Source organism: Rutidosis leptorrhynchoides, chromosome 10, assembly GCF_046630445.1.
Source record: "Rutidosis leptorrhynchoides isolate AG116_Rl617_1_P2 chromosome 10, CSIRO_AGI_Rlap_v1, whole genome shotgun sequence".
Lineage (NCBI taxonomy): Eukaryota > Viridiplantae > Streptophyta > Magnoliopsida > Asterales > Asteraceae > Rutidosis > Rutidosis leptorrhynchoides.
The window spans coordinates 12,349,398-12,358,407 of record NC_092342.1 but is presented as its reverse complement, the minus strand read 5'-3'; the positions used below and the strand labels follow the sequence as shown (position 1 = coordinate 12,358,407).

Genomic DNA, 9,010 nt, shown 5'->3' with positions numbered 1-9,010 from the left:
TAACTACCTCAGGGGAGTAGCCCCTAAAAATAATGCCCAAATCCGGGTTTGAACCCGTGACGTGCCGCTAATCCGATAATATCCTTAACCATCGTTCCATCTATTTCTTTTTCTACTTAATCTTAAACTCAATTTCATCATCGTCATTTACAAATTCAGGGTCCATAACATTATTGTTTCATTATCTACTCGTCATCATTTCGTTACGATCATTATCATCATTATCATAACCAATTATCTTAAACATGTTTAACCCTTATCTTTAATCTTTTAATCATCATCATATACAACTTCACATCTCATATTGTTTATCCATAAATCCTACAGTAACAACCAAAGTTGAACCACGGCTTCTTATTCAACCCAAGTTCACGGTTCAAACTAAGACAATCTCACAGTCCGACTAATAAGAGTTCAGTCCAATATGAGTTCTATTACCTGCAGCCCAATAGACGTTTTATCACATAACCCATTGTAAATCATATATCCATCCACTGGTTTCGTTTTTAAAACAGGAAATGAGACAGCTATATTGTAGTAGTGGAATAAAATAATTTAAGTGGGGTATTTGTTTACTAACTAAACCATTATGTTTCAATTTGTCCCACCTCTTTACCAATCAAATAAACAAACGCGATAGATTTCTTTAATAGTTATACGTCCCCGTCACCTTTTAATATCATCAATACTTGTCCACTTTAATAAAGAAAAAAAAAGAAAAAAAAAACGGGTATGCAATGCATTATAACAGTGGGGAACGAAAAGGATAAGGAAGAAAGGGAAGAAACAAGTATTGAGGGTGGTGGTGATTAATAGTGGTGGGTTTTGATCATAAAGGTGGTGAAACGGGTTGTCAGTTATGGCGATTGAATAGAGTGTTTGAAGGAGAAAAGTGGTGGTTGTACAACGTTTGATGGTGGCGGGTTTAATTACAGATTTGAGGATGGTGGTTCAAGGGAACGAGCTGCAGTAGTATTCGTACGAAACATGAACATTAAACGTTTGTTGTCGGTGTTTGTTTTTGGGTAAATGAAACAGAAAAACACGAGTATTAGAGTGGCGGGAGTGATGATACGATGGGTTGCAGGAGTTGTTTTTCTCAGTCACGATAGAGTGGGAGAGAGAGGGACGGGTTGTGGTGGTTTTGGATGGCGTTCGATGGTGGCTTGAGTTCTTGAACAAGAATAGTATAGAAGGTACAAGCATCGAACAGGAAGTGGGTTGCAGTTTTTAATTTATATAAAGAGGAGTGGTTCTTGTTGGTTGAGAGGTGTATATGTGGTAGTGATTGATGATAGTAGCTGTAGGTTTTCTCGGTTGTTCGAACAGGATAGCGGACAGAACAAATGGGTTCAAAGGAACATGGTGATGGTGAATTGGGTTGTATGATGATCGAGCAGAGAATATGAGAAAAATGAGGGTGTTTGGTTGTGATCAAGAAGAAGAATAAGTAGACGGGTTCCCTAATAACACAGAAGAAAGGTAGATAAAGAGAGGGAAGATAGTTTAAGATGGTTATTGTGACGAATGGTTGTTACACTTGCATACTCACATATATAAGAAAGGTGATGAAACAAATACAGATGGATATATACTGTTGCTGATAGCAATATATAACTTATTGAACTTCTTAAATCAATAATATGATGTGATTCAATTCACGGACGAATAGTGAAACAGTAAAATATATATTATAATATTAATAATAATATTAAATATTCAAAAGAAATTAAAACGTGTGAAATATTTATCCGTCGTCTACTATTCCTTTTACGGACCGTTATCAATTAATTAGTATATATAATATACACATAAGTGTTCGTGAATCGTCAGGCTTGGTCAAAGGGTAACTGATTAACCAAATATAGATTTCAGACTTTCTAGACTCAACATTAGGGTTTTTGCTTATCGTGTCGGAATCATATAAAGGTTAAGGTTTAAATTTGGTCGAAAATTTCCGGGTCGTTACAGTTTGCAACAAAACCAAAAACGTCTCAACGGAATCGTAAACACAGGTTTGAAGACCAAATCTTCCCTACCACAAGTCCCAAAAACAAACCAACTATATCTGGCAAAAAAAAAAGTCGGTTGAAAATAACTACCACATCATTTGATTGAGAAGGAAGATTCCGGCGCCGAGAAGGAGCCGACAGCCGGAAAACCATAGATGGAGAAGAAAAGCTTGAAATCGACAAAAGTGACGGCACCGAGAATTATATGAGGGTGAGGGGGAAATAGTTGTGTAAAATTGAAGCTTGAAACGTGGTAATGAGAAAAATATGTACGGTTTAGGGTTTATGTGATACATAAACGGCATTTTAATTAACCTAAACTTAATATAACATAAACAAAACTTACAGTAAGACGCCGAATTCATGTTTTTATTAAAATCAAAACTCTGAATTTAACTTAGAAAAAAGTGTGTACTCAAGTGGATAAATATATCCTGCAAGTGGTAAAAAAAACGGCCTTGCTTTCTCCATTAGTGTCTGAACAACAAGATATAGCTAATAAGAAGAAAAGTTGGTTGATTAACTTCATTCTAGAATCCTTCCCACACTCGGTCTTCATCATTGTGACTCTTTGAAATGTTAACTTTTGACAAGAAATACAAACACAAACACAGATACTTATAGTGTTTTCAAATATTAAATTTTTTTATTTTTATTTTTTTGTAAAAAAAAAAAAGGGAATGTTAAACTTGTGAACAGATCATGCACTATCTATGCATGTGGCTGTTTGAAACAAAAATGAAAAATAAAAAGAAAAAGAAATAAAATAAGGAAAGGACACTTTAATCCAAAAGATCACAGAAATTTTGTACACATAAAAGAACATTGTAGTTGCACATGAATTGGATTGAAGAGCTAATGTTGTTATTTTATATTTTGTATTTCAGTTTTTAAATGTTGTATGTGGCTTAATTGGAGGGGTGATGCTTCTTTCGTGATTTACACCAAATACTGTTATACCTTATTTAACTATAATAACCAAAAAAGTTTCATAAAATCATTTATATGTTTAACCCAAAAATATAAATCAATGTAACAAGGTCAGCAATAGGTATTATTTACACTGATACAAATCCAATCATTTAAGGATGAACCAAACAAAAAGTGTACCTTTACCACTTTTGTAACTAGGTACAGACTTAATTAGTATCAACAGAAAGCAAATTTCTGCTGTGGAGGTCTTCAATCACTTTTAAAAGCTTATATTCATTTAACGGTTTGGTTTCATGAATATCGATCCCTGCTGCAAAAAACTTGTTTAGCTTTTCGCCAACCGTTAACGCTATAATTGGGATGTGGACACCATAATCTTTCTCTGTTTTTCGTATCTCACTTGTTGCTTCACAACCGTCCATCACTGCCATCTAAAAGACCATAAACTTCATCATTAAATACATTTTTAAAAGATAAAAAAGTTATGTGGCAAAATGGGCGGGTCGGGAGAATCGAGTCATTTTCCAAATGAGTATGTCTTGAAATGGATCACTTTTTCATACGAGTTCAGATTGACCCACCCATTATGTCAATTCCATGGTACTATAAAGTTTTGAATGACAACTACTTAGCAATTTGTATCAATGGAGTGTTTTTCGACCCGTTTGATCCATTAAGATACATGTGAAATTCAAGATTTGTTGACCAAAGTCAACGCTCCCCATTGGTACACGTCGTTTCAATTACCACACCAAGCTTCAAAAGACCCTTCTGGGATATCATCTGTTGCAAACCATCATCCTCAACCAACACCACTTTTTTCCCTCTTAAAGGGCTCTTGTTACTTGACAAAAACCTAGTAAGTAATTTCTTGTATTTCATCTTGTCTTATTTGTTGTAAACGATCTTGCTGATTAGCGTGTGGTGGAGTGCATGGTAACAACCTGCATCCAAGCTCTGGAATAAGATCGATCAACGCGTTTAAACGGGACCCATGAAGTGGCATTGGTATGACGATATTGGACGGTGGAAGTCGCTTCTCATCCAAACCGTGAACTTGCAACCAATTGAAACCTAACCACACAACTCTAAAATATGCATGCTTTGAATGTTTTCTGAATTCAGCCACAACCTTACATAGCTCACGAAAATTGACCCAAGTTGTGTCAATAACAAGCAATATAAAGCCGGAAACAGACACATGATTAGCCCGTCGGGCTGGTGACAAATCAGTCCCGGAAAACACACTTAAAGGAACAGATTCTTGAGGCGTGGGCCCCCTCAGATACTCGAAACTTAAATTTGTATCGGATCTCGAATTGTTGATGTTATTCTTTTCCTGTCTAATTTTCCCAAGAGTTTCTAAAAGTTGTTGGATGTTTTTCGCTGCTAAAACTCTAATCATGCGAGTTTGTAGAAATTTATATATCATTTTTCTCCTCTCATCACCACTAATGAAGAGAATAACTGTAGAAGAACTGTAATTTTGTCGTTTTGGACTACAGAATGGAGTGGTTGATCTTAAGGACAATTTGGAATTTTCGTCTTCACTAATGCTTCGAAGATCAGATCGAGAAACCTTTAGAAGAACGTTAAACCGAAAACAAGTACCCTTTTCGTTTGATTTATTGTCAACTATGCTTATCTCGCCACCCATCAACCGTATCTGTATGTATTAGAAGCACTTAATCATTTGGTTTTATCAAACACAGCCTAAGTTACTGACAAATTATTGGTTTGATTATCACATTTTATGAAGAAAACGTTATAATTGAAAGAAAAATCTCCTTAAACAATCTTTTTTTTTTTTTTTTTTTTTTTTAAAGTATCACCTTAAATAAGATATAAGATACAGATTAGATAATATCAAACTTTAGATTGAACAATCCATAGTCCTAAGTCCTGTGCCTTCAATATCAGGAGCTTCTTCATTAACTTGAACATAATGTTCAAAAACCGACGCTTGTTTCTCTTTCGGTATACCTTTTCTAGTGTCATCTACTTCAAACACAAATTCCATACAATTAGGATCACTTCGAATTTCGTCTATTTGCTTCAATGTCACCACACTTTTCATTACTTCTAAAAAAGAATCTCGATAGACAACTTGCGGATGAATTATCTTTACAAGTAAATGTTGAGTTTTGTGATTTAGGCTTCATGGCACGTGCACGAACAGAGACATAACCGTCTGATGTGAATTTAATTGCGTTGCTCGATAAGTTTGATAATATCTGTTTAAGCCTACATTCGTCGCCTATGACTTGCGCAAAATTGTTCAAAGAACCATCTTTCAGATCCAAAATCACATCAACATCCTTCTTTAAACCCACAGGATAGGATATGTCAACCACACCTTCGAGACTTTGACCAAGTCAAACTGTTTTTCATCCAGTGCCATCTTCCCTGCTTCGATTTTACTCGTATCAAGAATAGAGTTCAGTATACCTGTAAAAAATCGCACCGTCAATCTCACAAATATATGCCTTTATACAAGGTTTAAAAAAAACGCTACTCGGTGAGTACTCGTCAGGACTTTTTAGTGAGTACTTGGCAACTAGGGGGTACTAAGATATTGACCAAGTTTGACTTTGACCGAGTTTTGACTAATTTGCCGAGTAATCCTGTGTTTTGACCGAGTTTTTGCCAGAGTTTGACCGAGTATTTGCCGAGTACTCGGAAACTCGGGGAATACTCAGATATTGACCAAGTTTGACTTTGACTGATTTTGACCAATTTTTCGAATAATCCCGAGTTTTGTCAGAGTTTGACTGAGTTTTGGCCGAGTACTCGGCAAATCCGGGAGTACTCAGATGTTGGCCAAGTTTGACTTTGACTGAGTTTCAACCGATTTTCCGAATAATCCCGAGTTTCTAGCTGCCAACCAGATGTCAGTCACATGCTAAGCTAATCGCAGCTGCCGGATGAGTTATTCAGCCTCTAAATATACGAGCAATCCTAAGCATTTGAGAGAGTTCCAGAGTCCAGATCCCGTAGTTTATTTTAAAGTTATGTCATTTTTACATTCTTTGTAAATTTTCCTTGAATTATTAAGTATTTAGTTTACACTTCGAGTACGAGTTTTTGCATTTGGACTGAAGACTTGGAGAACCATTTGTTCCAAGCTTCCACTTCTGTAAATATCTGGCTATTAATTACACAACATCTATTTTGCATCTACATTCAAGTTATTCTTACAATGAACGTATTTTAGTTATACACTGTAATATGCACTATGGGCTACATTGCCATAAACATGGGATATAAATGATTGTTACAAAAGGATGGAGTTAATTGTAAGGATGGAGTTAATTGTGACTTTTTCAAGCCTATTTGACTTTTTTTCAAGGTATTAAAGAGATAGGATTACACCCGTTCTTTTTTTAATTAATTTCATTAACTAATAATCCAATTAATAACATTTTTTAGCTAATTAATGTTGTGAATAATTGTGAAAGAGACACAGATTTTTCACTTGGCACAATTAGCTACAATTAAAGTGCTAATGACATGTAAGGTTTTTTAAACTCTTTTTTATATAAGAAATGTAGAATGTAGATAGGTATGACTGGTGGTCTATAATTGCCATATTGTTGAAACTAATACTTATAGTTCAAATGGTTTTAAACTTTAGTTCAAATGGTAGGGTGAATGAATCCAAGTTAACACTACATTTTCTTATTGTTAAATTTATATAATTTTATTATTCGCTTTATTTTATTTTCTGCCCAATCGAGAAAATTTTTCCAACAAAATTATTAAAAATCAATTATTTCTCTTGAAATAATTACCAATACAACGCTAATCTCTTGCCTTTGCGCTAGTTTGTCTCACTTGAGACGAACAATAATTTACCAGCTGCTTTACTATGCTAAACGAGTTTTGTTCCCTTGGGCGTGATTTAAGTGTTTATAAATTTAAAAGTAGATTTTCACGTAGACACTCGCACATCAAAGTTCAAGTTGTGTTATAATTGAGACAAAAGTCGATCCCTATGATCTTTTAAAAAAACTATTGATCTTGATCCTATTGCGCAATCAATTACATTGACTAATACACCGACAAAAATTGAACAAACTATTACAACATATTACATCCAGTTACAATCAACCTATAAACCATAACACACCTAATGAAAAGAACTAACACGTGATATACACCAATCCAGATCCCCCAAAACCTAATATCACCTAAGCCAATATGTTTTGGCTAACCCACCGCAAACCAAATCCCATAACCAACCAGGAGTCTCCCAAATACATGAAATCAGAACACAACACAACCTTAAAAAATCATAAGGCAACAAGCAAGGGGGTAGCCAGCCAGAAATACAAACAACAATGCCAAAAAAAAACCTAAAAACATGTGGATGTGAAACACATCCTTGAAAACCCAAAGCCATAACCAAACTAAAAATACCAGAAGACCGAGGTGGGTGTCCATGAAGACAAGTAGTGTCCAGACGTAAATGGATCAACATAGGGCACAACAATCGTAAAAGAATATCGACGAGAAAGATGAAAACTGAGGTGAAAACGATAACAAAAATCGGGACCAGTGAAAGGTCTAGAGATGTCGTTAGTCGACCAAAACTCTACTGAGTTAACCTGTAACTCTATGACGACCCACCATTACAGAAAAAAAGCATACACCAATATTCGAAGGAAGGCAACAAATCCATAACCACCATCACAAAAGATTGTAGAATATGGTTGTTTTCCACCCTATTCACCGCCAGTAGAACAGGTGACAGAAAAGAGAGTAAGTAAACCGGGGCACATCGCCACTGTCAGAGAAAGAACGGTCGCTGAAAAAAATGAAACGGTAACAACTCTGATGGTGTTGGTTTATTTTCGCTAGTAGAAGATATGTTTATCCCACATTGGTGGGAGGAAGATGTGAGGGGTGAGTGACTTGGTTATATAAGAGGGGCTAAGTCTTCATTCCAAATCGCACCAATCAATACACTTTAAGTATTTGATTATTTCTTTCTTTCTTACCCTTGTTTGAGAGTTGTATTAGTTAAATATTTTGGAGAGTGTAGTTGGCTTAAGAGAGTCGTCTATATCATTGTAACAATTTGTGATATAGTGTATTTCTCTCTTTGGGGGCCGGTGGTTTTTCTCCTGTTTTGGAGTTTCCACGTTAAATCTTGTGTTGTGTATTGTTCTTATTTCTTTACTATTATTGTTGGGCTGGGTGGTGGGAATTAGTGAGGCCGTAATTTCCCAACAACTGGTATTAGAGTGTCAGGTTTGACGAGGGTCTCGGTTATAGGAGTCGGAGTATGCTCTGTGGTTGCCACGGGAGTGGATCGTCCACATCAGAAACGAGTTCTATTGATCGTATAGGGTATCTGGTTAGACAATATTTAATGATACCGCAACCCGCATGCTCACCGCGAATGTATGCGGACAATCACTATTGTGCGTATGCGTGTTCTTGTGTGCGGTATGCGGCGTGCGAATGCCTTTGTTCCCGGTACGGCGGTTGCTTAGCTGTCAAGTAAATATCTTTTCCATAATTATATCCGTGATTCGGGGGAGTCAGTTATGGATGAGATTATCATGATCTGGGACAGTTCTAGAATTAGGGTTTGCCTATAAATACAAACCCTAATCATCGTTTACCACACACAGCACATTACGTAACCATCGCATACGATACACATTACGTAGAACAGCATCATTCAGCATCTTTTCAAGGTTAACAGGTTAGTCTTTTGTAAGCTAGTACCTACGACCTTATTTGGGGCCTTCCGATCAGCGACCGCTATCGAAGGTGGACTTAATCACTTGGCCACCCCGCCGACATCATCATGTCGGCCAGGGTTATTCACGGTAACCAGACCGGAGAGCCACGTTCTAAGATCCTTAAACCCCTCTTTACGTATTGAGCAGGCATATTAAACCCCACGGTTAAAATATGCGTGATCAAGTGGTGCTTTCATTGAGAGTCGAATTAATTCAAGACTGTTTAATTGCTTTTTCTTTTAAGGTTTTGAATTGTATGACTCGTTATTTACAAAATTTTTGAATTTTTTCTTTAACAGTATCACGACTTCC

General features: G+C 36.1%; 1 pseudogene; it reads right to left on the bottom strand.

The window, feature by feature from the left end:
* Positions 1 to 3,151: 3,151 nt before the first annotated feature.
* Positions 3,152 to 7,577, bottom strand: LOC139870026 (histidine kinase CKI1-like; annotated as a pseudogene).
* Positions 7,578 to 9,010: the final 1,433 nt, after the last annotated feature.